General features: G+C 44.0%; 1 protein-coding gene across 7 annotated transcripts in view; it reads right to left on the bottom strand.

Moving 5' to 3' along the window:
* Positions 1 to 26,236, bottom strand: part of pik3cd (phosphatidylinositol-4,5-bisphosphate 3-kinase, catalytic subunit delta) — a 244,079-nt gene that overhangs the window by 136,170 nt on the left and 81,673 nt on the right. The window contains exon 1 of one of the 7 annotated variants that reach the window (XM_063033146.1): positions 15,416 to 15,529. The exons of 5 other annotated variants lie outside the window; for them this stretch is intronic. The gene's annotated coding sequence lies outside the window, so the exon portion shown is untranslated. Of the gene's footprint in view, positions 1 to 7,521; positions 8,092 to 15,415; positions 15,530 to 26,236 lie in introns of those variants that run through there. One more of the 7 variants, XM_063033147.1, reaches the window with a different exon arrangement.

The raw sequence follows: 26,236 nt of genomic DNA, 5'->3' as shown, positions 1-26,236 counted from the left end.
TATTGTGGGCCGAAGGGCCTGTACTGTGCTGTACTGTTCTATGTTCTATTAGTCTTTGTGTGTAGCTTTTCATTGATGCTATTGTATTTTCTTTGTTTTACTGTGAATGCCCGCAAGGAAATGAATCTCAGGGTAGTATATGGTGACATACGTATTTTGATAATAAACTTACTTTTCTTTGGAAGTCACCCAAGTCACAAATCTCCTTCAAAGGAGGAAATCTATCACCTTCCCCTTTTCCCGGCTGTGTGTGACTCCAAACTCACCATTATGGCTAACACTTCAGTGCCCTCTAATCTGGCCAAATAAATTACTCATTTGTACTGTAACTGCTAATTGAAGCAAAGAGAAAAATAAATTCCTGGCATAGACCTCAGCACTAAATTCAGACATGATGATGAAGTCGCTTGCAGCCCAGGTGATCTTAAATTCCTCAGAAACATCTGAGGATTAGTGTTACACGGAGAGAGCAGCTTCAGACCTCACAGAACTGCACCTACAACCAGTCAGCTGCATCAGTAGATCAGAAGATCTCCCACGGTAATTCAGCTTCACTGATAGCTAATGTGAAAAACATCTTATCTTCATTTTTATACAAGATGTTCTCTAAGTCAGGCAGCATCCTGGCATATCCTCATTAGACAGCATGTCTTATGAGGACAGGTTGAACGAGCTAGGGATGTCCTCTTCGGAACGAAGGAGAATAAGAGGTGACTAAGTAGAGGTGTACAAGATGCTAAGAGCCATAGACAGAGCAGACAGCCAGAAACTATTTCCCAGGGCAGAAATGGCTAATACCATTTAAAGGCGGGAGGAGAAGATGGCGGCGTGACGCAGCTCGCAGCGACCACTCCGGTGGTGATGTCTGTTATTTGTCAAGTAGGGTGCCGTGCACAATCCTGATTTGAAGGAGACGGACGAGAGAGCACGGAGGAACGTCTGGTGAAACTTCTGAAATTCCTGCTTTGCTGCTGCTGCTACTGTGTGATCCAGAATCTCCGGAGGAGAAGGCCCCGAGTCCTCAGCTTTGCTTGTTGCTTGGCGGCCGGGGCGGGTCGAAGAGCTCGGCAGAGGATGGTGCTCGATGCTCGGTGTCGGAGGGGCTGGTCAGAGGCTCGAAGTTTTCGGACGGACTCAGAGTCCGCTGCAGTCAGGTGCTTCCAATGGTGCTGCATCGGCAAGTTGGCGGCGCTTGGAGGTTCATGGCAGGGAGGGTTTCTCCCTTCTGCCGCCTGCGTGAGATGATGAGTCTATCGGGACTTTGAGACTTTTTTTTTACCGTGCCATGGTCTGCTCGTTATCAAATGATGGTATTGCTTTGCACTGTTGTAACTATATGTTATAATTATGTGGTTTTGTCAGTTTAGTCTTGGTTTGTCCTGTGTTTTCTTGTGATATCATTCTGGAGGAACATTGTATCATTTTTTTAATGCATGCATTTCTAAATGACAATAAACGAGGACTGAGTGTCCTCATAATCTAAAAAAAAGGCTAATATGTGGCTTATTATCCTCCATAAATGCTGCCTGACTTGCTGAGTTTCTCCAGCATTTTGTGTGCGTTGCTCAACCATGTTCAGTTGCTTTATTTCATGACCTTCCACCACTGAAGGTCAGGAGTGCAGAACATCACTCACCATTGCAAAGTAGTTAAATCCATTCACAATTCCTTAGTGAATGAAACGATCCATGCCTGCACATAGCTCAGCTTATTTTTTTAAAAAAAGGTTAAAGATTAGCTTTATTTGTCGGGTTTACATTGAAACAACCGAAGCATGCAGGAAAAATGCGTCATTTGTGTCAACGACCAACACGGTCCGAGGATGTGCTGGGCCAGCCCACAAGTGTCGCCACGCTTCCAGTGCCAACAAAGCACGCGCACAACTTACAATCCCTAACCTGTATGTTTTTGGAATTTGGGAGCAAACCACGTGGTCACAGGGAGAAGATACAAGCTTACAGACAGCGGGGGATTTGAACTGCGATCACTGACTGCTGGCACTGTAATAGAGTTATGCCGACAGCTACACAACCATGCCATGAGGCTTAGATCATATTCAGGCATGGTAACTGCAAAGTAATATTCATGCCACAGAAGTCCCAGCCAAAATCCATCTCGAATAAGAGAGAGCCCAACCACTATCCTCGGCATTCAATGTCATTGCTATCGTCAACATCCCAGGAGGTTCACTGTGAGTAAAAATTCAGCTGGATCAGTCACATAAATACAACTACTGAAAGAGGTCAATGGTTGAGTAATTCATCTTCTGAAACCCCTGTGGAATTTCCAGCATCTACAAAGTGCATGTCAGATGTGTGATGGGATGCTCTCCACTTCAAAGTTCAAAGTTTCAAAGTTTCGGATCTCCCCCTCCCCCTCCCCCTTTCAAATCTCTTACTAGCTCTTCTTTCAGTTAGTCCTGACAAAGGGTCTCAGCCCGAAACGTCGACTGTACCTCTTCCTAGAGATGCTAACAACAGGAATTCTGCAGATGCTGGAAATTCAAGCAACACACATCAAAGTTGCTGGTGAACGCAGCAGGCCAGGCAGCATCTATAGGAAGAGGCGCAGTCGACGTTTCAGGCCGAGACCCTTCGTCAGGACTGCCTGGCCTGCTGCGATCACCAGCAACTTTTATGTGTGTTGCTTGAAATTCCAGCAGCTGCAGATTTCCTCGTGTCGAAGTTCAAAGTAGTTTTATTATCACCAAGCACATACTTATCACCATGCACAATCCTGAGATTCATTGTCTTGCAGGAATTCACAGTAGAACAAAAAAATACAATAGAATCAATGAAAAACTACACACAAAGACCGACAAAAGACAAACTGTTCAAATACAATAAATGAATAAATACTGAGTTGTAGAGTCTTTGAAGGTGAGTCTATTGGTTGTGGAAGCAGTTCGGTGTTGAGGTGGGTGAAGTTATCCACGTTGGTTCAGGAGCCTGCTGGCTGAAGGATAGTAACTGTACCTGAACCTGGTGGGGTGGGACCTAAGGCTCCTGTACCTTCTTCCTGATTCTAGATTGTTTAATGTCATTTCCAGTACACAAGTGTAAAGGAGGACAAAATAATTATAATTCTGGATCCAATGCAGCACAAAAAAACATGATCAGATAAAGAACATAATAATAAAAAATAATAAATGTAAAAACAAAATGTAGCTTATAGACGTAGATCGATTGTATCTCCATAAAGTAACGCGAGGCATAGTAATGTCTATATTTTTGGTGACTCTGACAGGAAATGATAAAGCAGTGGTGGTTGGGGTTGTGGAGGAGGTGGGTTAGTGGCTGGAGGTGTTGATCGGCCTTAGTCTTGGGGGAAAGTAACCATTTTTTGCGTCTGTTGGTCCTGATGTGGATGCTATGTAGTCTGTTACCTGATGGGAGTGGGGTAAACAGTCGATGATCCTTCAGGATGTTACTGGCCCTTTTCCAGCATCTTTCTGTATATATGTCTTTGATGGCAGGTAGACTGGTGCCAGTGAGAAGAGAGCATAGCCTGGATGGAGAGAGTCCCTGAAAATGGATGCTGTATTCTTGAAGCAGTGTTCCTTTAAATGTGTGCAATAGTGGGAGGGCATTGCCTATGATTGACTAGGCTGTAACCAACTCTTTTTGTAGGCTTTTTTTTTCTTGGATATTGGTACCACTCATTCATACTCAGCTGGATGAACACACCTTCAACAACTCCCAAGAAGCTCGATACCATCCAAGCAAAGTAAGCTACTTGACTGGCAGCCTCTTCCTCTATCCTCAACATCTACTCCCCCTCGTCACCACCAGCACTCAGTAGCTGCAGCGTGTCCTGTTGCAAAAGGTGCTGCAGACAACTCTGAAAACACCTCTGAAACCTCTCAATCACCAAGGAAGCCATTGGCCTGTGATGCAGGGTAACATCACCATCTGCAGGATCCCCTCCAAATTACACACCATCTGGACCTGGTTAGACTAAACATCATAGGAGCAGAATTAGGCCATTCAGCCCATCGAGTCTACTCTGCCTTTCCATCATGGCTCTTTTATTTTCACCCTCAGCCCCATTCTTCTGTCTTCTCCCCATAACCTTTGACACCCTTACTAATGAAGAATAGGTCATTTACAGCTTTAAGTATACCCAATGACGTAGCTTCATCGTCGTTGGTTTCAGTGGATTGTCACGATCTAGATGAAAGGGTGGTTGGGAAGGAAACCCTCTTCACTGTATATGGAGTGTGCTCGAACAGCTATAACTGGCAGGGCTAAGAAGGCGGGATGAAGCACAGACACGATGGGCCAAATGGCCTTCTTTTGTGTCACCTGTTTTGTATAATGTTGGGCTCATGCAAAACACTAGAGGAACTCAGCGGGTCAGACAGCATTTCAAAATCTCTTTCAACCCCTATCATCAGGCAGAAAGTACCGTAGCATTGGAACAAGGACTGTTAGAATGGGAAACAGCTTCTTCCCCCGGGTTGTGAGACTACTAAACTCCCTGCCACCACCCAGGTTTCATCATGTTTGAGTTATTCTGTTTACTTCGTAACTTGTGTTGTAAATGCACCTGATTATTTGTTAATTTATTTGTGGTAATATTACATTGTGTGGCACGTATGGATTATATGTACTGTGTTGTGCACCTTGGTCCGGAGAAATGTTGTTTCGTTTGACAGTATACATGTACAGAGCTGAATGACAACAAATTTGAACTTGACTGATGGAGTAAAATGGACAGTCAAGGTTTTGGGTGGAGACCCCTGACCTGATCAGATTTTGGTAGGAATAAAACACGTTAAGTGAGAAAACAGAAAACTTTATGTCCTGCCATGAATGTGAGGCTCTCATCAGCTGCTAGTTAGTGCCTTGTATTGCCTGCAGAACATCAAGGGGCCCTGCAGTTCCAAAGCATTTCAACCACCGGCTATAGGGACAGAAGACAGAGGAGAGTGAAAGGTTAGTGTCAGAAGACACTCAGATCATGTGAAAATATTGGGATAGTCTTTAACTCTCCTAGGACTTGCAATCTTCCCACATCAACATGAGAAGACTCCCAGACAAACAAAATATCCTGGAAACTCCTGAAAGCATCCCCCTGTTTTCCAGCATCTTCCCCCCACACCCCCTCACCGACCCACTATGACCACAACCCCTGACGGTCGTTGTGCCCTCCCGTCACAAGAGGTATGGATACTTCCCGAATATTGAAAGGCCTAGATAGAGTGAGTGTGTTGGAAGCCAGTCCTTGCTGTTGGCTGGAGGTCAGTCATTGACACGTTTCCATCACACAGTGAATTACAACAGGGTAAATGTGCACATTGCTGCCCTCAGGCAGGAGCTTCAGGAGCCTGAAGGCCCACATCTCAATAACCGCCTCTTCCCCACTACCATTGGGTTCTTCAGCCAAACTGAAAAACCCTAATCCTACCACAGAGCATATTTCCCTCAACTGGCGCTAATGTCCTTAAGTTTTTTTGTTTCTTATTTTGTCAGCTACAGGACTATGTAAAAATCTTAGGCACATACATATAGCTAGTGAGCCTAAGGCTTTTGCACAGTACTGTAGTAATTTTATGTATTGCACTGTACTGCTGCTGTTAAATAAAACCCCAAATTTCATGATGTATGTGAGTGATGATAAACCTGATTCTGATATGGGTCTCTATTGTGGACTGAGAGTGGGAAGGGCACAGGGAGAGGGGAAATCATGGTTGGGAAAAGGGGGAAGGGGAGAGAGGAGGGAGTGGGAAGCACCAGAGAGACATTCTGTAATGATCAATAAACCAATCATTTGGAATCAAATGACTTTGCCTAGTGTCTCAGAGCTGTGTGTCTGCACATGCACCACAATCCTCCGCTCTGGCACTCCTTCTCTGCCACCTGTCCCACACCCCTCCCGCGGCACTCCATGCTCACCATTCCCAACATTCTTTGCTCCCGCTAGATTTACAAACTTGCTCTCCGCTCCACGTTGAGAAATACAGTAATGAGCAAAAGTCTTAAGGTGCCCTGGCTATATATAAGTGCCTAAGGCTTTGCACAATACTGCAAGTTATGCATAATTTGTAAATTTGAGCTGCTCCTTGTTCCTGGGCGTCAGCATCTCGGAGCATTCCTGGTCCCAGCTCTTCATGAAGAAGGCAGGCCAGCAGCTCTGCATCATTAGGAGTTTGAGGAGATTTAGTTTGTCACCAAAGACTCTTGGAAATTTCTACACGTGCACAGTGGAGAGCATTCTGACTCATGGCATCCCTGCCTGGTACGGCAGCCCCAATATATCGGATCCAAATAAGCTGGAGAGGTTGTAGACTCAGCCAGCGATGTCACTCCATAGGCTCAACCTGCCCATCACCAAGGACATCTTTACGAGGTAGTGTCTCAGGAAGGTGGCGTTCATCACTAAGGACCTCTGCCAACTGGGACACACCCTCAGAAGAGCTTCTTCCCCTCTGCCATCGGATTACTGAATGGTGCATGAGCCCAACCTCGTTATTCATTTTTTCCCTGCACTATTTATTGCTTTTCTTTTTAAGCACTACAGCATAGCACTTTGGTCAGTGATGTTGTACCGAAGTTTGAACCTACTCTAGGAACAGTCCAATCCTTCCACGTAGCCCTCCATTTTTCTTTCACTAATGTGCCTGTCTAAGATTTCTCAAATGTCCCTAATGTATCTGTTTCTACTACCACCCCTGGCAATGTGTTCCATGTGCCCACTAATCTCTGCAATAAAACCTTAGCTTTGACACCCTACCTCACCCTAATACTTCCCTCCAATCATTATACTCCCTGGTAGTAGCCAATTCTGCACTGGTAAAATGTCTCTGGCTGTCCATTAAACTATTTGCTTTGTATTTTATAGAGATCTTATGCTCTTGCACTGTACTGCTGCTGCTTATTGAGTGTTTGTCATGTTCGTAACAAGCATTAATGATACAAATAGGATCAGATTTTGTGCTGCTGCTGCAAAAATGATAATTTTCGTGGTATTTACAGTACTGTGCAAAAGTCTTAGGCACCCTAGTTTTTTTTAATGGTTTCAGATGGTACGGCTTCCACAAAATCAACATCATCCAGGCTGTCTGGGATTACGTGGGGAGACAGAAACAAGCGAGACAGCCAAAGTCTGCAGAAGAACTGTGGTCAGTTCTCCAAGATGCTTGGAACAACCTACCAGCTGATTTTTCGATAAATATGCACAACAGTATACCTAAGAGAATTGATGAAGTTTTAAAGGCAAAGAGTGATCGCAACAAATATTGATTTGATTTAGTTTTTTACTGTTTACTGCTCTTTATAGTAATGTTTTTGTTATTTATAAGCTTTTCATCTATTTTTGAAAGCATCTTTGTTTTTACAGTGTTTTTTTCCATGCGCCTAAGACTTTTGCACAGTACACTGTATACCCTCAGTTTGAACGCCCAAGACAATAAACATGAAAGGACTCACATTTCTTCCCCATTCAGTCACATCACACACACTATTATGGTCACATTCTTACGAGTATGGTGTGCTGGTTCTTACACCAGCTTATTCTTACCTCTTTGTTCGACGCAGCAAGTGAAGAAAGCTTCTGGTATAGACCCCAACAGAGTTCACAACATTAGCCTTTACTTATGAAGGGTCTCCGCCTGAAACATTGACTGTTCATTTCTCTCCATAGATGCTGCCTGACCTGCTGAGTTCCTCCAGCATCTTGTATGTGCTACTGTGGATTTCCAGCATGTGCGGAACCTTTTGCGTTTATGACTAGCTCTTACCCGAGGGTCACTCAGCTTTCACATTGGTCAACTGTAACCATCTCCCTACCCTGCGCGCGTGCACAGGAATGCAGGGAGTGTACATCCACACAAAAACGTGCAAGCGCTGAAAGAAATAGAAGATGCAACTAGCACTGGTAACAGAATGAAACCATGAAACCAGTGCAGCAAGCACATGTAATGGTTCCTCATTTATAGAAATCGAAACTTAATCACTTCTCATTCAAGCATACTCCACTCAGGAGAGGCAAAGTGAGTAGAAGACGGAGCAATACTAGTTCCCACAATATGAACCACTGATACATCCATGAAATTATGAGAAATACACTCAGAGTTAAAATCAATGCAGGTCACCCCAAGCAGTCAAAGCAGATGGAAGGCATCAAAGAAACTGAGTTTTCTTCTCCCCCCCCCAACCTCCCACCCCCGAAGTAACCACTATTCCTGCACATTTAATTGAAAGTTAACTTCAGGACACAGCTTTCACTTATGGGTTTGAGATGCATACAGAGAAACTGAAAATGCTGAGCTGGTAAGAAATTAGAAGAAAAATAGACACAAAGCAATACAATACCAGAAAGGCTTCCACTCAGTGGTCACTGTATTAGATACCTCCTGTACCTAACAAGGAGGCCATTGAGTGTATGTTCATGGTCTTCTGCTGCTGCAGCCCATCCAATTCAAGGTATGACATGTGTATTCAGCGATGTTCTTCTGCACACCTCTGTTGTAATGTGTCGTTATTTGAGTCACTGTCACTTTCCTGTCATCTTGAACCAGTCTAGCCATTCTCCTCTGACCTTTCTCATTAACAAGGCAATTTTCATTCACAGAACGTCTGCTCACTGGATTTTTTGTTTTATTGTTTTTCACACAATTTTCTGTAAACTCTTGAGACTGTTGTGCATGAAAATCCCAGGAGATCAGCATTTTCTGAGATACTCAAACCATGCCATCTGGCACCAACAATCATTCCACAGTCAAATACACTGAGATCACATTTCTTCCCTGTTTTGATGTTTGGTCTGAACAACAACTGAACCTCGTATGCATGTTAAGTCACCTGGACCAGATGGACTCTACCCCGGGATTCTGAAAGAGGCTGTTGAGATGATAGTGGAGGCATTAGTGATGATCTTTCAAGAATCTCTAAATTTTGGCATGGTTCATGAGGACTGGAAAATTGGGTATGTCACTCCACTCTTCAAGAAGGGAGGGAGGCTGAAGAAAGGAAATGTAGGCCAGTTAGCCTGACCTCAGTGGTGGGCAAGTTGTTGGTTCTATTGTTAAAGATGAGGTTTTGGGGTACTTGGAGGCACATGATAAAATAGGACAAAGTCTGCATGTTTTTCTTAAGGGGAAATCTTGCCTGATAAACCTGTTGGAATTATTTGATGAAATAATAGGCAGAATAGGCAAAGGAGAGTCAGTAGATGTTGTTTATTTCGGAAGGCCTTTGACAAGGTGCCACACATGAGGCTGCCTAACAAGAAAAGAGCCCATGGTATTACAGGAAAGGTACTAGAATGAACTGAAGATTAGCAGACCAGCAGGAGGCATAGAGTGAGAATAAAGGGAGCCTTTACTGGTTGGCTGTAGGTGACTAGTAGTGTGCTACGGGGTCGGTGTTGGAAATGCTTCTTTTTATGTTGTGTGTCAATGATTCAGATGAAGGAATTGATGGCAAAGTCAAAGTCAAATTTATGATCAGAGTACATAAATGTGGCTAGTTTTCAAACAACACGAAGATAGGTGGAGAGGCAAGTAGTGTTGAGGAAGCAGGGAGTCTGCAGAAGGACTTAGACAGGTTGGGGAATGGGCAAAGAATTGGCAAGTGGAATATAATGTAGGGAAGTGTATGGTCATGCATTTTGACAGAAGGAATAAAGGCGTGGACTCTTTTCTAAATGGAAAGAAAATTCAAAAATCAGTTGTGCAAAGGGACTTAGGAGTCCTTGCGTAGGATTCCCTAAAGCATAACTTGCAGGTTAAGGAAGGCAAATGCAATGTTAGCATTCATTTTAAGAGGACTAGGACACAAATGCAAGGATGTAATGCTGAGGTTTTATAAGGCATTGGACAGACCACACTTGGAATATTGTGAGCAGCTTTGGGTCCCTTTGCTAAGAAAGGATGTGCTGACTTCGCAAAGGGTCCAAAGGAGGCTCATGAGAATGATCCCAGGATTGAAAGGGTTAACATATGAGGAGCATTTGACAGCTCTGGGCCTGTACTTGCTGGAGTTTAGAAGAATGACGGGGAAACTCATTGCATCCTATCGAATATTGAAAGGTCTGGATAAAGCGGAGGCGGAAAGAATATTTCCTATAGTGAGGGAGTCTCGGACCAGAGGGCACAGCCACAGAACTGAGGGACATCCATTTAGGATGGAGATGAGGAAACACTTATTTAGCCAGAGGGTGCTGAATCCATGGAATTCATTGCCACAGACAGCTGTGTCGGCCAAGTCATTGGGGATACTCAAGGCAGAGGTTGATAATTCTTGATTAATCAGGACATCAAAGGTTACTGGGAGAAGGCAGGAGAATGAAGTTGAGAGGGATAATAAATTGGACATGATAAAAACGGTGGAGCAGACTCAATGGGCCAAATGGTCTAATTCTGCTCCCATGTCTTATTTTATGGGGAGAGTTTCACTATGGGATCCAAGATTACAGGAGTTGTGTGGGGTGGGAGCTTGCAACATCGAGTAAGGATCGACTGCCCCAAAATTCCTTGGCCTTTAAAACCAAGAGACTGGATTTGTGGATTGTTCTAAGCAGCCTGCATTGTTAACACAAAAGACCCTGCAGGTGCTGGAAATCCAGAGTAACACAGACAAAATGCTGGAGGAACTCAGCAGGTCAGGTAGCATCTATGAAAAGGAATAAAGAGTTGAGTTTTTGGGCCTAGGCCCTTCATCAGGACTGGAAAGGAAGGGGACAATGCCAGAATAAAAAGGTAAGGGAAGTAGAAGGAGGGCAATCCAGGAAGTGACAGGTGAAGCAAAGTGGGTGTGGGATGAGGGAGGAAGCAAGAAACTGGGAGGTCACAGGAGGAAAAGGTAAAGGGCTGGAGAAGAAGGAATCATTTAGAAGAGGAGAAAGGGAAGGAGGAAGGACACCAGGGAAAACCTTATTCAAAGAGAACCCCATGCCAGGGGTTGATAGTCTTGACTGACTTGGCAATGACTTGATTAAAAACACTGTCTCGGCCTGAAACGTCGACTGCACCTCTTCCTATAGATGCTGCTTGGCCTGCTGCGTTCACCAGCAACTTTGATGTATGTTGCTTGAATTTCCAGCATCTGCAGAATTCCAGTTGTTTGCGTCTTGTACATGATTAGCCTTTGTGCCATAAATTTCCAACAATTCTACAAGACCTAGGGAACTAGACTGAGAGCATGTTCCAAAGTTGCAACAGTAATAGAGGTTCTGAAAGACCAAAAGGATGATCTACAAATTGGGACCCAATGATTAGTAACCACAAGTTGAGAAATGATGTTTGAACTAACGCACAAAATGTTGGGTGGAACTCACCAGGTCAGGCAGCACTTGATGGACAGTTAACATTTTGGGCTGAAACTCTTCATCTAGACCAGGGATTCCTAAACTTTTTTAAATGCCATGGGACAAGACCGTTAAGCAAGGGGTCCCTGGACCCCAGGTTGGGAACCCCTGGCTCGATTGAAAGATAGAGGGGAGAAAGCCAGTATAAAAAGGCAGAAGGAAGGACTGGAGCATGTGGAAGGCAGGTCCAGGTGAGCCTGTGTGGTGTTGGAGGCTAGTTTGGATGGGTTTGTGCGAGGGAGTAGCTGGTGGGAATGGGAGGACAGATAAGTGGGATTAGTATGGGTGGAGAATCACCAATGGACTTACTTTTAAGGACTCTACAACTTCTATTCTCAATAATAAATAAATAAGCAATAAATGTTATTTCTTTTCTCTTTGTATTTTTGCAGTTTGTTGTCTTTTAGAACATAGAACATAGAATAGTACAGCACAGTACAGGCCCTTCGGCCCACAATGTTGTGCTGACCCTCAAACCCTGCCTCCCATATAACCACCCCCCACCTTAAATTCTTCCATATACCTGTCTAGTAGTCTCTTTAATTTCACTAGTGTATCTGCCTCCACCACTGACTCAGGCAGTGCCTTCCACGCACCAACCACTCTCTGAGTAAAAAACCTTCTTCTAATATCTCCCCTGAACTTCCCACCCCTTACCTTAAAGCCATGTCCTCTTGTATTGAGCAGTGGCGCCCTGGGGAAGAGGCGATGGCTGTCCACTCTATCTATTCCTCTTAATATCCTGTATACCTCCATCATGTCTCCTCTCATCCTCCTCCTCTCCAGACAGTAAAGCCCTAGCTCCCTTAATCTCTGATCATAATGCATACTCTCTAAACCAGGCAGCATCCTGGTAAATCTCCTCTGTACCCTTTCCAATGCTTCCACATCCTTCCTATAGTGAGGCGACCAGAACTGGACACAGTACTCCAAGTGTGGCCTAACCAGAGTTTTATAGAGCTGCATCATTACCCCGCGACTCTTAAACTCTATCCCTCGACTTATGAAAGCTAACACTCCATAAGCTTTCTTAACTACCCTATCTACCTGTTGTTTGTCAGTCTCTGTTGTGTGTGGTTTTTCATTGATTCTACTGCATTCCTTTCCATTTACCATGAATCTCCATAAGAAAATGAATCTCAGGGTAGTAGATGCTGACGTATATGCATTTTGATAACATATTTATTTTGAACTGTAAACTTTGGCCCTACTGGCTTGATTCAATGATGCAAGACCCCATGACTGTTATTCAAAACCATTTTGTGTGTATTGCTTTGGACTTCCGCATCTGCAGATTTTCTCTAGTTTGTTCACTGTGCCTAGAGGAAGGACGGTTACAGAATAGTCAGCCCTGCCAAATCTCAGTGTGTCCGTGCCTTCTGCCAAGTCTGACTTCAGTCCTTTGTATTTTGCACAAAGCTGTTCAGCAATCAGCTCTTGCTTCACCAAGGTTAACACAACTGTTTTATGTTTCTTTGTAGAAGTTAGTAATCAGATGTTGGAACCAAGAACAGAGCCAGCATTGTTAGCCACTTCAACTGGCCTTGTGCAGGAGCAGCTGAAGTAGGCCACTCATCCCCTCAAGCCTATCCCAGTGTACAATGTGACCATGCGTGATTTACCTCGTCGCCTCTTCTCTGCCCGAATTTCGTCTGGACGATAAAAGAGTTCGAGGACAGCAAGTGGTAGGAAAGGTTAGCTACATGATTTCCCAACCCGGTAATCAGATACATTCCCCTCTCTTCCCTATCGAGGCAAGTTAATTCCTTTCAAAATCAGGAGAAATGCTCCACAAGCATGGATAGCTAATAATAAATGTTTCAATGAATACTGCTTGCTTTCAGTGACAGGTGCTCCAGCCTCCTCATTCCAGTCAAATTTCAAAGTAAATTTAGTATCAAAGTACATATATGTCACCATAAACAACCCTGAGATTCATTTTCATGTCACCAAAATCTTTGACAAACTTCTATTGATGCACAGTGAAGACTTTTCTAAGTGTATGCATCAGAACCATGGTATGGAAACACCAATGTCCGAGAGAGGAAAAGACTACAGAAAGTGGTGGACACAGCCCGGTCCATCGCAGATAAAGCCCTTCCCACCATTGAGCACGTTTACATGGAGCACCGCCACAAAGAAGCAGCATCCATCTTTAAAGACCCCCTCTCCCACCATCCAGGGTCATGCTGTATCTCACTGCTGCCACCAGGAAGTAGATACAGGAGCGTTGGGTCCCATACCACCAGATTCAGGAACAATTACGACCCTACAACCATCAAGCTCTTGAATCGGTGTGGATACCTTCACTCACCTCAACTCTGAACTGATTCTTCAACCTATGTACTCACTGTCAAAGACTCCTTACAATTCATATTCTCAGTACTTTTTTGCGCAATTTCTCTTCTTTTGCATATTGGTTGTATGGCCTTGTTTATGAATAGCTTTTCATAAGTTATATTTTATTTCTTTATTTTCCTGTAAATGTCTTCAGAAAACTAATTTCAATGCAGTATATTGTAAGATATACAAACCTTGACAATAAATTTACTTTGAACTCTTGTCTCGAGATCTGTGGTCAGACAGTGTAGCTCAGTGCTGCCACCAGTGGCCAGGATACAGAAGGTGTAGTGTACAGTCAAGCCAGTGAGCACCATCTCTATCTCATGACCGTTGCTCCACACTGTTGCCAAGTGAAATATGAGTAGTTGCTGGGCGAAGCATTAAAAGACAAAGCACCTTCAGGTTCCTTAACTGCTCAGAGGCTCTAGTTCTGTACTTGCTGGATTTAGAAGAATTGGGGGGTGGGGGGGGGGGAGATCTCATTGAAAGGCCTGGACAAAGTGGATGCGGAGAGATGTTTCCAATAGTGTGAGGGTCTAGGACCGGAACACTCAGCCTCGGAATAGAAGAACGTCCATTTAGAACAGAGATGAGGAGGGATTTCTTTAGCCAGAGGGTGGTGAATCCGTGGAATTCATTGCCAGAGATTGCTGTAGAGGCCAAGTCATTGAGTCTATTTAATGCAGAAGTTGGTCGGTTCTTGATTAGTGAAGGCATCAAAAGGTTATGGGGAGAAGGCAGGAGAATGGGGTTGAGAGGGAAAATAAGGCAGCCATGACCGAATATCTAAGCAGGCTCGAAGGGTTGAACGGCTAAATTGTGCACCTTGGTTTATGAGTTTTGTGAGAAATTGCATGGTCCACCCGTTGCTTGCTGCCCCAGAAGGTCCAGCACAACCAAGACAGAGTTTACGCTATGGATCTGAGAGATTCTGTAGACTCTCTGCAGAATTTTCTGTACATTTTGTGCTGGAAATCTAGACCCATGCCCACAACATGCTGGAGGTACTCAGCAAGTCAGGCAGCATCTATGGAGGTAAATAGTCGACATTTCAGGCCAAGACCCTTCACCAGGACTGGCTCAGAGGAATGAAGGGCAGATGTAGAGTAGAGGGGAGTTTGAGAGCTAAGGAGTTGTTGATCACAGAAATAGGCCAATCAGCCTACAACATCCATACTAACCTTCGTGCCCATCTACAATAACCCAATCTGACAGGATTAAGTCAGTATTTTGCTATGCCTTGTGTTTTCAAGTGCCTGTCGAAATGTTTCTTGATGGTAGCGATTGTACATTGGCTCCCTCACATTGCTACCATCAGGAAAGAGGAAAACCCACTCTCAACATTTTAGGAACAGCCTCTTCTCTCCATCTTCAGATAGCTGAATCAACCACGAACACTATCTCACATTTTGCTCTTTTTTTGCACCACTTATTTTTAAAAAATATTTCTTATTGTAACTTAGTCATTTTTTGCACTGTACTGCTGCTGCAAAACAACAAGTTTCATGATATACAGGATGTCAGTAATAAACCTGATTCTGATTCTAAATTCCAGATGTCAGTCAAGTTCAAATGGTACATGTATACAACCAAATGAAACAACGTTCCTCCAGGCTACAGTGCACCCACAAAACAGATATCATGCACAGCACATAAAACAAAATATTACCACAAATCAGTTAATAAAAGTAATTCAAAATATTTGCTATCTGTATAAAACAAAATTTTCCCCTGAAATCACCTTTAAACTCCTTCTTTATACCTTTGCACTCTTGTTTTTGATGCCCCTTCCAAAGGGAACAGATTCTGGCTGTAAACCTCATCAGTGTTTCTCATAATGGTGTAGACCCCTACTACGTTGTTCCTCAGCCTCCTTCACTCCAGCGAAAACAAATCCAGTCTATGCAATCTCTCCTCATAACCAATGTTCTCCAATCCAGTCAACATCCTAGTCTATTTCCTTTGCACGCCCTTCAGCGAAACCACATCCTTCCTATAGTGTGGCAACTAGAATGGCACACAACACTCCAAGTGTGGTCTGCCCAGTGTTTTGTAAAGTTGCAACACATAAAATATGTTGAAAGGCCTAGACAGAGGGGATGTGAAGAGGATGTCTCCTTTGGTGTGGGAGTCCAGGACCAGAGGGCACAGCCTCAAAACAGAGGGGCGTCCATTTAGAACAGAGATAAGGAGGAATTTCTTTAGCCAGAAATCTGTGGAATTCATTGCCACAGACGGCTGTGGAGGCCAGGTCATTGGCTGCATTTAAGGCGGAGGTTGATAGGCTCTTGATTAGTTAGGGCTTGAAAGGTTAAGGGGAGAAGGCTGGAGAAAGGGGCTGAAAGAGAAAATGAATCAGCCATGATCGGACTCAACAGGCCGAATGGCCTAATTCTGCTCCTATATCTTATGGTCTTATAGATGTTATATGCTGCACCCTGGCCAATGAAGGCAAGCATGCAGCATCATAAACACAATGTATTCTATAGATGCTCGAAATCCATAGGCATAAAACACAAAATGCTGAAGGCAGCGTCTATGATGAGCAATAAACAGTCCATATTTCAGGGTGAGATTCTTCAACAAAACTGGAAAGGAAAGGGGAGGAAATCGATATAAGAAAACAGGGGGAAGGGCAGGAGTACAAGCTGGCAGGTGATATGTGAAGCCTGGTGAGGGGAAGGATAGGTGGAGGGGAAAGGGGGGAGATGAAGTAAGAAGCTGGGGGTGATAGGTGGAAGAGGTAAAGGGCTGAAGAAGGAGTTTGATAGGAGAGGAGAGTGGACAATGGGAGAAAGGGAGCATGGAGGGGTATACCAGAAGGAGATGATAGGTGGGTGAAGAAAAGAGAAGGGGTAATCCTTTCCCCTTCTATTGCCACTTTCAGGGATCTGTGGACGAACTTTAATCTTAAGTTGATTTAAGAAAAGCACAGAATCAGAATCAGGTTTAATACCTTTGGCATATGTCATGAAATACATTGTTTTGTGGCAGCAGTACATTGCAATAGTCATACTTTATTGATCCGGGGGAAACTGGTTTTCGTTACAGTTGCACCATAAATAATAAATAGTAATAGAACCATAAATAGTTAAATAGTAATATGTAAAATTATGCCAGTAAATTATGAAATAAGTCCAGGACCAGCCTATTGGCTCGGGGTGTCTGAACCTCCAAGGGAGGAGTTGTAAAGTTTGATGGCCACAGGCAGGAATGACTTCCTATGACGCTCTGTGTTGCATCTCGGTGGAATGAGTCTCTGGCTGAATGTACTCCTGTGCCCACCCAGTACATTATGAAGTGGATGGGCAACATTGACCAAGATGGCATGCAACTTAGACAGCATCCTAAAATATATAAATTACAACAAGTATATATAAAAAAGCGAAAGATCAAATTAAATAAGTAGTGGAAAAAGAGAGGGAAAAATAGTGAGGTCGTGTTCATGGGTTCAGTGCCCATTCAGAAATCGGATGGCAGAGGGGCCTTCAGGCTCCTGTCCCTCCTCCCTGATGGTAGCAATGAGAAGAAGGCATGTCCTCGGTGGTGGGGGTCCTTAATGATGGATGCCACCTTTCTGAGGCATCATCTTTTGAAGGTGTCTTGGATGTTGGGAAAGCTAGTGCCTCTGGGGGCAGGGGGAAAACGGGATGTCAGAGGTAATTTTTTTTACACAAAGAGAGGTGGGTATGTGAAACGTGCTGTTGGGGATGGTGGTAGAGGCAGATATATTAGGGACACTTAAGATACTCAGATAGGCACAGAGATAATAGAAAAGTGGAGGGCTATGTGGAAGGGAAAGGTTAGATTGATTTTAGAGTAGGTTAAAAAGTCGGCACAATATCATGGGCTGAAGAGCCTGTATTGTGCTGTACTTCTTCATCTCCCCACTTTGGTCCCACCTCTTACCTCTTCTCTTCACCTGCCCATCACCTCCCCTGGTACCCTTCCTCCTTCCCTTTCTCTCATGATCCACTCTGCTCTCCTATCAGAGTCCTCCTTCTCCAGCCCTTTACCTTTCCCACCTATCACCTCCCAGCTTCTTACTTCATTCCCCCTCTCCCCCACCCACTTAGCTTCACCCATCACTCCTTCCCTTTCCCCCACCCTTTTATTCTGGTATCTTGCCCCTTCCTTTCCAGTCCTGATGAAGGGTTTCGGCCCATAATGTTGACTGTTTATTCATTTCCACAGACGCTGCCTGACCTGCTGAGTTCCTCCAGCATTTTGTGTGTGTTGCTCCGTGCTCTACTATGTTCTATGTGCTAACTCCAAGGTCCCTCAGATCATCAATATTTCTCAGCACCCCACCATTTGCTGCATATCCTACCACTCTCTGACCTCCCAAAATACCAGAATATTACTTTTATCAGTTAAATTCCATCTGACAACACTCCACGCAGCTTTCTGTGTCCTGCTGTACACTTGTCAATCTTCCTCACTATCCACAACACCACCAACCTTTGTGTCATCTGTAAACATACAAATACCTCTTCCATTCACATCTGAGTCATTACCTATATATCACAGAGAACAAGGGTCCTGCCAGCGATCCTTGCAATACACCACTGCTCACTGACCTCCACCTCCTACCGCCACGATTTGCGGATTTCCTTGATTGTTGCCAGTGTTCCCTGAGACTCCTGACTTGTGCTTTCTGGAGTTTGAGCAGAGCCAGTAGCAGGAAAAGTTCAAAGTAATACCACCATGTACAACCCTGAGATTCATTTTCTTGCAGGCATTCACAGTAGAACAAAGAAACACAACCGAATTAATTACTAACTATACAAAAGTAAAGACTGACAAACAACCAGAGTGCAAAAGAAAACAATCTGTTCAAACACAAAATAAATAAATAGAACAGAGGGTCTTCTGAATTTGGGCTGAAGGGAGCCCACCCAACTGGGGTTCCACCTCTTCTCGGTGGGCACGCAAGAGCATACCCAGCCCCAGAGTACGAGGCCCATTTGCTCACTTGGATGACATATTCCTCTGTCATGACAGCTAGCAACATCTGCCACCCAGGGAAGGCTCCTCATCGCCCACACTTTTTTCCAGGGACGTGCTGGGGACCTCCGTCCAGGACCGGACAGAGACCAGCTAGCAGCCCGGCAGCCTGCAAATCCACCAGGGTTCAACTCAGGCCACAGCCGTGAGCAAGAATAAATTGTGCAAACCACACAGAAATCAGGAGGAACTCAGCAAGTTCCTCCATCTATGGAGGGGAATAAACAGTCGACATTTCAGGCTGTGACCCTTCATCAGGATTGGTTTGGCCCTCTTCCTTCCCAGTTGCAATTGAAACCACATCTACCATTTCCGCTGGCAGCTCATTCCACACTTGCACCACCCTCTGAGTGAAGTTGTTCTCCCTCAAGTTCCCCTTAAATATTTCACCTTTCACCCTTAACTTATGTTCTCTAGTCCTAGTCTCACCCAACCTCAGTGGAAAAAGTTTGCATTTACCTAGCTATACCTCTAATAATTTTGTCTCCCACCATTCTCCTACGTTCCAGGGTGAGACCCAGCACCCAACGTCGAAATGAACCCAAAATGGAGACAAATTGCAGAATGTTATTATGACCGTAGCAGCTCTAAAATACATCTCAGCTGACAAATTTTTAAAAACCGTTCCTGGCAATAAAATATCCTACTTCCTTCTCAAATCGGGGTTAATCTGATAAACTGTAGGAGGTTCATCTATGCTACTGTAGTATTCTTGTGGCTGTCATGATCGATCAGAAAGCACTGAGTGATTGCTAAGTGTTGCAAGCAATACCAGAACTAGAGCATCTGCGCTTCCCTTTTAAACAATAACACATTTCAAGACTTGCTACCTCTCAGTAAACATTTCCCTTTGCTCAACTGCAAGAATTGTGAAACTGCTCAGCTGATTAACATCAAACTCATTTTTGCATGTGGCTTCGAGCTATTGAAAGCACTCTACATAAAACGCACACAAAGAGACATGCATATATATATATATATACACACACACACACACACACACACACACACACACACAGAAACACACAAAGACACAAACTTACACAAAGTGACACACACTTATACAGAAAAGACACATGGAGACACAAATACTCACAAACACGCACAACCATAAAAAGACATGGAGACACACACACACACACACACACACACACACACACTCATGCTCACACAAAGAGACAAATATTTACACACGAAGACCAAGACCGACACACATACAAAGACGTACACACTCATACAAAATGGAAAAAGACACACAAGCACATACACACACGCTCACACAAAGACAAAGATACACAAAGAGACACAGAGACACACACACTCACATAAAGACAGACACACATTCAAAGACATGCACACACATACAAAATGGAAAAAGACACAAGCACATACACACACGCTCACACAAAGACAAAGACACACAGAGACACACATAAAGACAGACACACATACAAAGACATATCCACACACAAAGGCACAGACAAGACACAAGCACACACAAAGACATATGCATACACATTCACACAGAAATGCACATGCACAGACCAGACACACACATATTCACAAAGATGGATGCGTGCATGTACGTACACACACACACACACACACACACACACACACACACACACACACACACACACTCAGACACATTCACTCACAAAGCCACATTCACAAACAAGACAAACACACGCAGGAAACTACTTCCCCACAGTGCACTGTTTTTCAAACAAAACACCATTTAAAAAGCATATGATAAGTGCAACATAAACAGTAGTCAAACTCCCTGGAAATACTCAAAACGTCATGCTCTTCCACTAACATTATCAATTGCCTGCCTTGAAAGCTCCCAGAATTAAAGGAAGCCACTAATCTAATAACCCAACTGCTTTTGTTATTGAACTGTTTCTGTGGAAAGGCTGGCCTGCGTGGTGGGGGAGACAGATGTTTTCTCAGATTAGAGGCACAAGCAGTGGTGGCCAGCAGCTCAGGTCTCCTGTGGCAAGAGTCCAGGAGCCACTGAAGAGTTGCAGCCATCTGCGGATCAGACTGGTCTCTTGAACTCCACCCACAGCGTGTACGACAGGAGCATTGGACACTGCAGACTGCTCTCTGTCTGCTTGGAAAGAAGCCAGCCACAGATCGATTGATGGCCGTTTCCATAGAGAGGACCCGAGGTTAAAGGGCACAGAGTGCATGAGGACAATCTGATCTTCCTGTCTCTTCAAGGAACAATCCAACTGGAGAAAGCTAGATTCAGACAAATAAATTTACCACAGGATAATTTGACATTCACAGTTCCTCCAGCACTTTGTGCATGTGTCACCTACTTAGCAAGCTGTCTTTTCTAAAAAAAAACTCCCTTCTGGAAAGTAGTATAGTGCTATTAAAACAAACACTTCATGCCATGTTAAAAATTTCTTTCCCCGAGCAATTGATCTGATCAACCATTCAAGATAGCCCCACCCCACCCCCCTCTATCTATTATCCCTATCACTGTAAGCACTTGAACCACTTCTCATAACGCTGATTACATTTTAAACACATAAAGGTATTTATGTATTTATGCATATTTTATTCAAAATATGTGTTTTAACTATCACCGTTTTAGAGACATAAGAGACTGTAGATACCAGAATCTGAGCTATACACAATCTGGAGGCTTAGTGCTGTTGGATCTCAGCAGGTCAAGCAGTATCGATGGGAGGAAGGGAATGGTCGACATTGAAACCCTACATCACGACTCCTGAAAAGGCTTCAAAAGGCAATGCCTCAAAAAGGTGGCAGCCATAATTAGGACCTCCATCACCCACTTCTCATAATGCTGTTTACATTGTAAATACATAAAGGTATTTATGCATATTTTATTCCATATACGTACTTGAACCTCTATTTTTAATCATAATTGTTGAATGTTGCTTTTCATTGCATGTCACGCCCTGACCAACACATCACAGCAAATTCCTAATACAGGTAAATGTATAGGGCAAATAAAGTTGATCCTTGATTGTTAAAAATTAAACACTCTCCGATGTGAGATCGGCAGTCTGAATTTCTTGGGGTCAAAGTGTGCTGCAATTACAAATGTTAATCTTCGTCAGCCTCTGAAAGTATTGGTCCTGTATGCCCCAGATACTTTTAAGATATTCAGATTTAGGTTTCTCACATGTATATCGAAACATTCAGTGAAATGCACCGTTTGCAACACACCCAGCGATGTTATTTGCAGGTCAATCTGGCTTTATGTGTAAACATAACTCATAAAGAAAATATTTAATTACAGAAATAAGTGAAAAAGCACCTAATTATTAATGTGTTCCATTTAAAGTGGTAGGAGGAGGAAGTAGAAAAGAGAGAGCTGGAAAACTGTGGCTCAGGTACTCACCGTCTTAGAGACACAAGAGACCATAGATACCAGAATCTGAGCTATACACAGTCCGGAGGCTTAGTGCTGTTGGCACTCAGCAGGTCAAGCAGTATCGATGGGAGGAAGGGAATGGTCGAAGTTAAAACCCTACATCACGACTCCTGAAAAAGCTTCAAAAGCCAATGCCTCAAAAAGGTGGTACCCATAATTAAGGACCTCCATCAACCAGGACATGTTCTCTTTTCGTTGCTGCTATCAAGGAAGTGTTACAGGAGCCTGAAGACACATACTCAACGTTTTAGGAACAGTTTCTTCCCCTCTGCCATCAGATTCTGAATGGACACTACCTCACTATTTTTTTAAAATTGTTTGCTCACTGAGTTCCTCCAGCAGATTGTTCCCCATCATTCCTTGCAGTAGGAATCCTGACTGTGCACCATTTGCTATTTTCAATATATATCTGGACAAAATATATTGGAACTGCAGATCTTCACTCAAGTTTAAAAAAAAGCTAAACTAGATAAAACAGGACAAGTACCCTGCTGTACCTAATAAAGTGTCCACTGAGTATTTGTCCGTGATCTTCTGCTGCAGCAGTCCATCCGCTTTGAGGTTCAACGCGCTGTGCCCTCAGGGATGCTCTTCAGCGCACCCTTACTGTCGCCTTCCTGTCAGCCTAAACCAGTCTGGCCATTCACCTCTGACCTCTCTCATTGACAAGGCATTTTCTCCTGCAGAACTGCCACTCACTGGACATTTTTTGACTTTTGCACCGTTCTCTGTAAACTCTAAAGCAGGGGTTCCCAACCTGGGGCCTACAGACCCCTTGCTTAATGGTACTGGTCCACGGCATAAAAAAGGTCGGGAAGCCCCACTCTAAGAGATTGTTGTGCATGAAAATCCCAGGAGATGAGCAGTTTCTTTGATACTCAAGCAAACCCCGTATGACACCAACAACCATTCCACAGTCAAAGTCACTTAGATCACATTTCTTCCCCATTCTGATGTTTGGTTTGAACAACAACTGAACCTCTTGACCATGTCTGCATGCTCTTGTGCACTGAGTTGCTGCCACATGATTGCCTGATTAGATATTTGCGTGAACGAGGTGTACAGGTGAACCGAACTTTCTGTTACCATATAGTATCTCGGGGTTCATTTTCTCGAGGCAATTACAGTAGAACAGGGAATACACCAGAACCGGTGGAGCACTACGCACAAAGACTGACACACTCCTGGGCACGGTGCTCCAGCCCGAGGTGTGAACGGACTGAGCTGCAGATTAGGGGAAGACCAGGGATGGTAGGTTGCATACTTAAAGTGGAGTTTGACTGGTTTCTTTCTGAGCAAGGGCATCAAAGGTTATGGGGAAGAGACAGGAGAATGGGGTTATGAGGGAAAACCCTTCAGCCACAATCGAAATGTTTATTTATTTATATATTGTGATGCAGTGCAGACTAGGCCATTCTGGTCCTTCCAGCCACGACGCCTAGCAGTGCCCCGATTCAACCCTAGCCTAATCATGGGATGATTTACAATGACCAATTAACTTAGCGACGATACATCTTTGGACTGTGGGAGGAAACCCATGCGTGTCACGGGGGAGAATATACAAAACCCCTTACAGGCAGTGGCGGGAATTGAACCTGGGCCAGTGGTACTGTAAAGTGTTGTGCTGACCACTATGCTACGAGCAGACTCAATGGGCTGAATGGCTTTATTCTGCCCCTTTGTCCTATGGGATCATGGGTGTAGTCAAAATGGTTGCCTTATGTCCTAGGTAATAGCACTGATTACAATTCAAAAAGTATTGATTGTAAAACACTTCAGACCACCCAGCTTATGAAAAGTGCCACGTACGTGGGGGACCATTTCATTGTGCACCTCCACACCAGCCGACTCAACTGAGGACTTCCCAGTGGCCAAATATTTTAATTCCAACTCCCATTCCTGTTCCAACGTGTTGATCCATGGCCTCCTCTTGTGACAAGATGAAGCCACCCTCTGTGTGGAGGAGCATCCTGGGTAGTCTCCAACCTATAATATTGATTTCTTCTTCCGGGGAACAAAATTTCCCCATCCCCCCCTTCTCTACTCCCCACTCTGACCTCTCACTTGCCTAACACTTCCCCTGGGTCCCCTCCTCCTTCCCTTTCTCCTACTGTCCGCTCTCCTCTCCTATCAGATTCTTTCTTCTCCAGCCCTTGACCTTTCCCACCCACTTGGCTTCACCTATCACCTTCCAGGTAGCCTCCTTCCCCGCCACCCCCACCATTTAATTTAGGCATCTCTCAGTTCTGAAGAAGGGTCTCAGCCCAAAATGTTGACTGTGTACTCTTTTCTGTCGATGCTACCTGACCTGCTGTGTTCCTCCAGCATTTTGTGTGTGTTGCTTTGGATTTCCAGCACCTGCAGATCTTCTCGTGTTTGTCACATACACGGACATTTGTTTTTTAAAAAAGAAAAACCCAGTCTGACTAGGACCAGGCTCGATCTCTGTTTACCCAAGAGTAATAAAAGTGTTTTTGGCCGCTACAATTAGACAGAGAGTACGTTTCCTCAGCAGGAAGCAATCAGAATGAGCATGGTTACCTGAATTCATAAAGAAAATGGCCTTGCTTAGTCATTCAAGGAGGTGTGTGGGAGGCTGTGGTGTACTACCCATTAAAAACAACCTTCTGTACAGGCGTGAATTGTGGTTCAGTCTGCCACAGCTCCGCTTATCTTAACACTTTATAGTAAAAACAATCACCCATCCAATATGAATCACCCTGGTTGATAAACTAAACAGCTACTTACAATTCTCTCTCTGGTTTATTCCTGTATCAAGCGTAAAGCCCTCCCCACCACTGGGCACACCTGCAAGGACTGCTGTCACAGGAAGACACTATCCATCATCAAGGACCTCCGCCATCCGGGTTATGCTCTCTTCTGGCTTGCCTTTGGGAAGGAGGTGCAGGAGCCTTAGGTCCCACACCACCAGGTTCAGGAACAGTTATTACCCCTCAACCATTAGGCTCCTGAACTAGAGTGGATAACTTCATTTACCCCAGCAGTTAACTGAATCTGCAATCTATGGACTCACTTTCAAGGTCTCTACAGCTCCTGTACTCAATATTATTTATTAGTTTATTTTTCTTTTTGTATTTGCAAGTTTGTTATCTTTTGCACATTGGTGTGTGTAGTTTTTCACTGATTCTATTGTGCTTGTGTGCTTTACTGTGAATGCCCGCAAGAAAATGGATCTCAGAGTTGTATATAGTGACATAAATTTACTTTGAACTGCTAATAGGCTAAATCCATTTGGCTTTCTACCTTGTCCATCAATTAAAATGGGTCATGTGGATTTGAGCTCTTCGCCAGCTTCATGACGACTAGCTTCAACGCAGCCCTCAGCTGCCCATCCCACCCCCTCCACTATCCACCGGTCACTCTATTTTCAGTCGCAGGATTGGATAAAGCTGCAGAGGGTTGTAAATTCAGCCAGCTCCATCTTGGACACTGGTGTCTCCACCCCCAAGGATGTCTTTGAAAGTCAATGCCTCAAAAAAAGCAACATCGAATGCTGAGAGCATGTCCTTTTCTGATATTTCAGGCCATGTCCTATAGACTCACTTTTACAGACTCTACAGCTCATGTTCTCAATATTTATTGCTTACTTATTTATTATTATTACTTTTTTTCCATTTGGTAGTTGCACAATTTGTTGTCTTTTTCACATTGTTACTTGTCGCTTGTGTCTTTTCATTGATTCTATTGTGTTTCCTTGTATTTACCGTGAATGCCCACAAGAAAACGAATCACAGGGCTCTATACGATGACATAGATGTATTTTATGATAATAAATTTACTTTGTGCTTCGGAAATGTACTGCTCAACCTGCTGAGTTCCTCCAAAAGATTGTTTTCCCCTCTCTAAAGATTCCACCTGACTAGACCAAGCAGGAGTGAGAAAATTCTCCCTCAAGTCTCATAAGACCAGAAGGCATTGGAGTAGAATTTAGAGCAGTTGGCCTATCAAGCTGCTCTGCCATTTCATCATGGCTGATTATTATCCTTCTCAACCACATACATCCTGGCCAATTAAATGACTTTGACAGGGGTTTCCAACCTGGAATCCACAGACCGCTTGCTTAAAAGTATTGGTACATGGCATAAAAAGAATTGGAAACCCCTGTATCTTGGCCTTCTCACACTACTACTGTGGGAACTC

This window comes from Mobula hypostoma, chromosome 25 (genome assembly GCF_963921235.1).
Source record: "Mobula hypostoma chromosome 25, sMobHyp1.1, whole genome shotgun sequence".
Classification (NCBI taxonomy): Eukaryota; Metazoa; Chordata; class Chondrichthyes; order Myliobatiformes; family Myliobatidae; genus Mobula; species Mobula hypostoma.
This window is presented reverse-complemented; position numbering and strand designations above follow the sequence as displayed.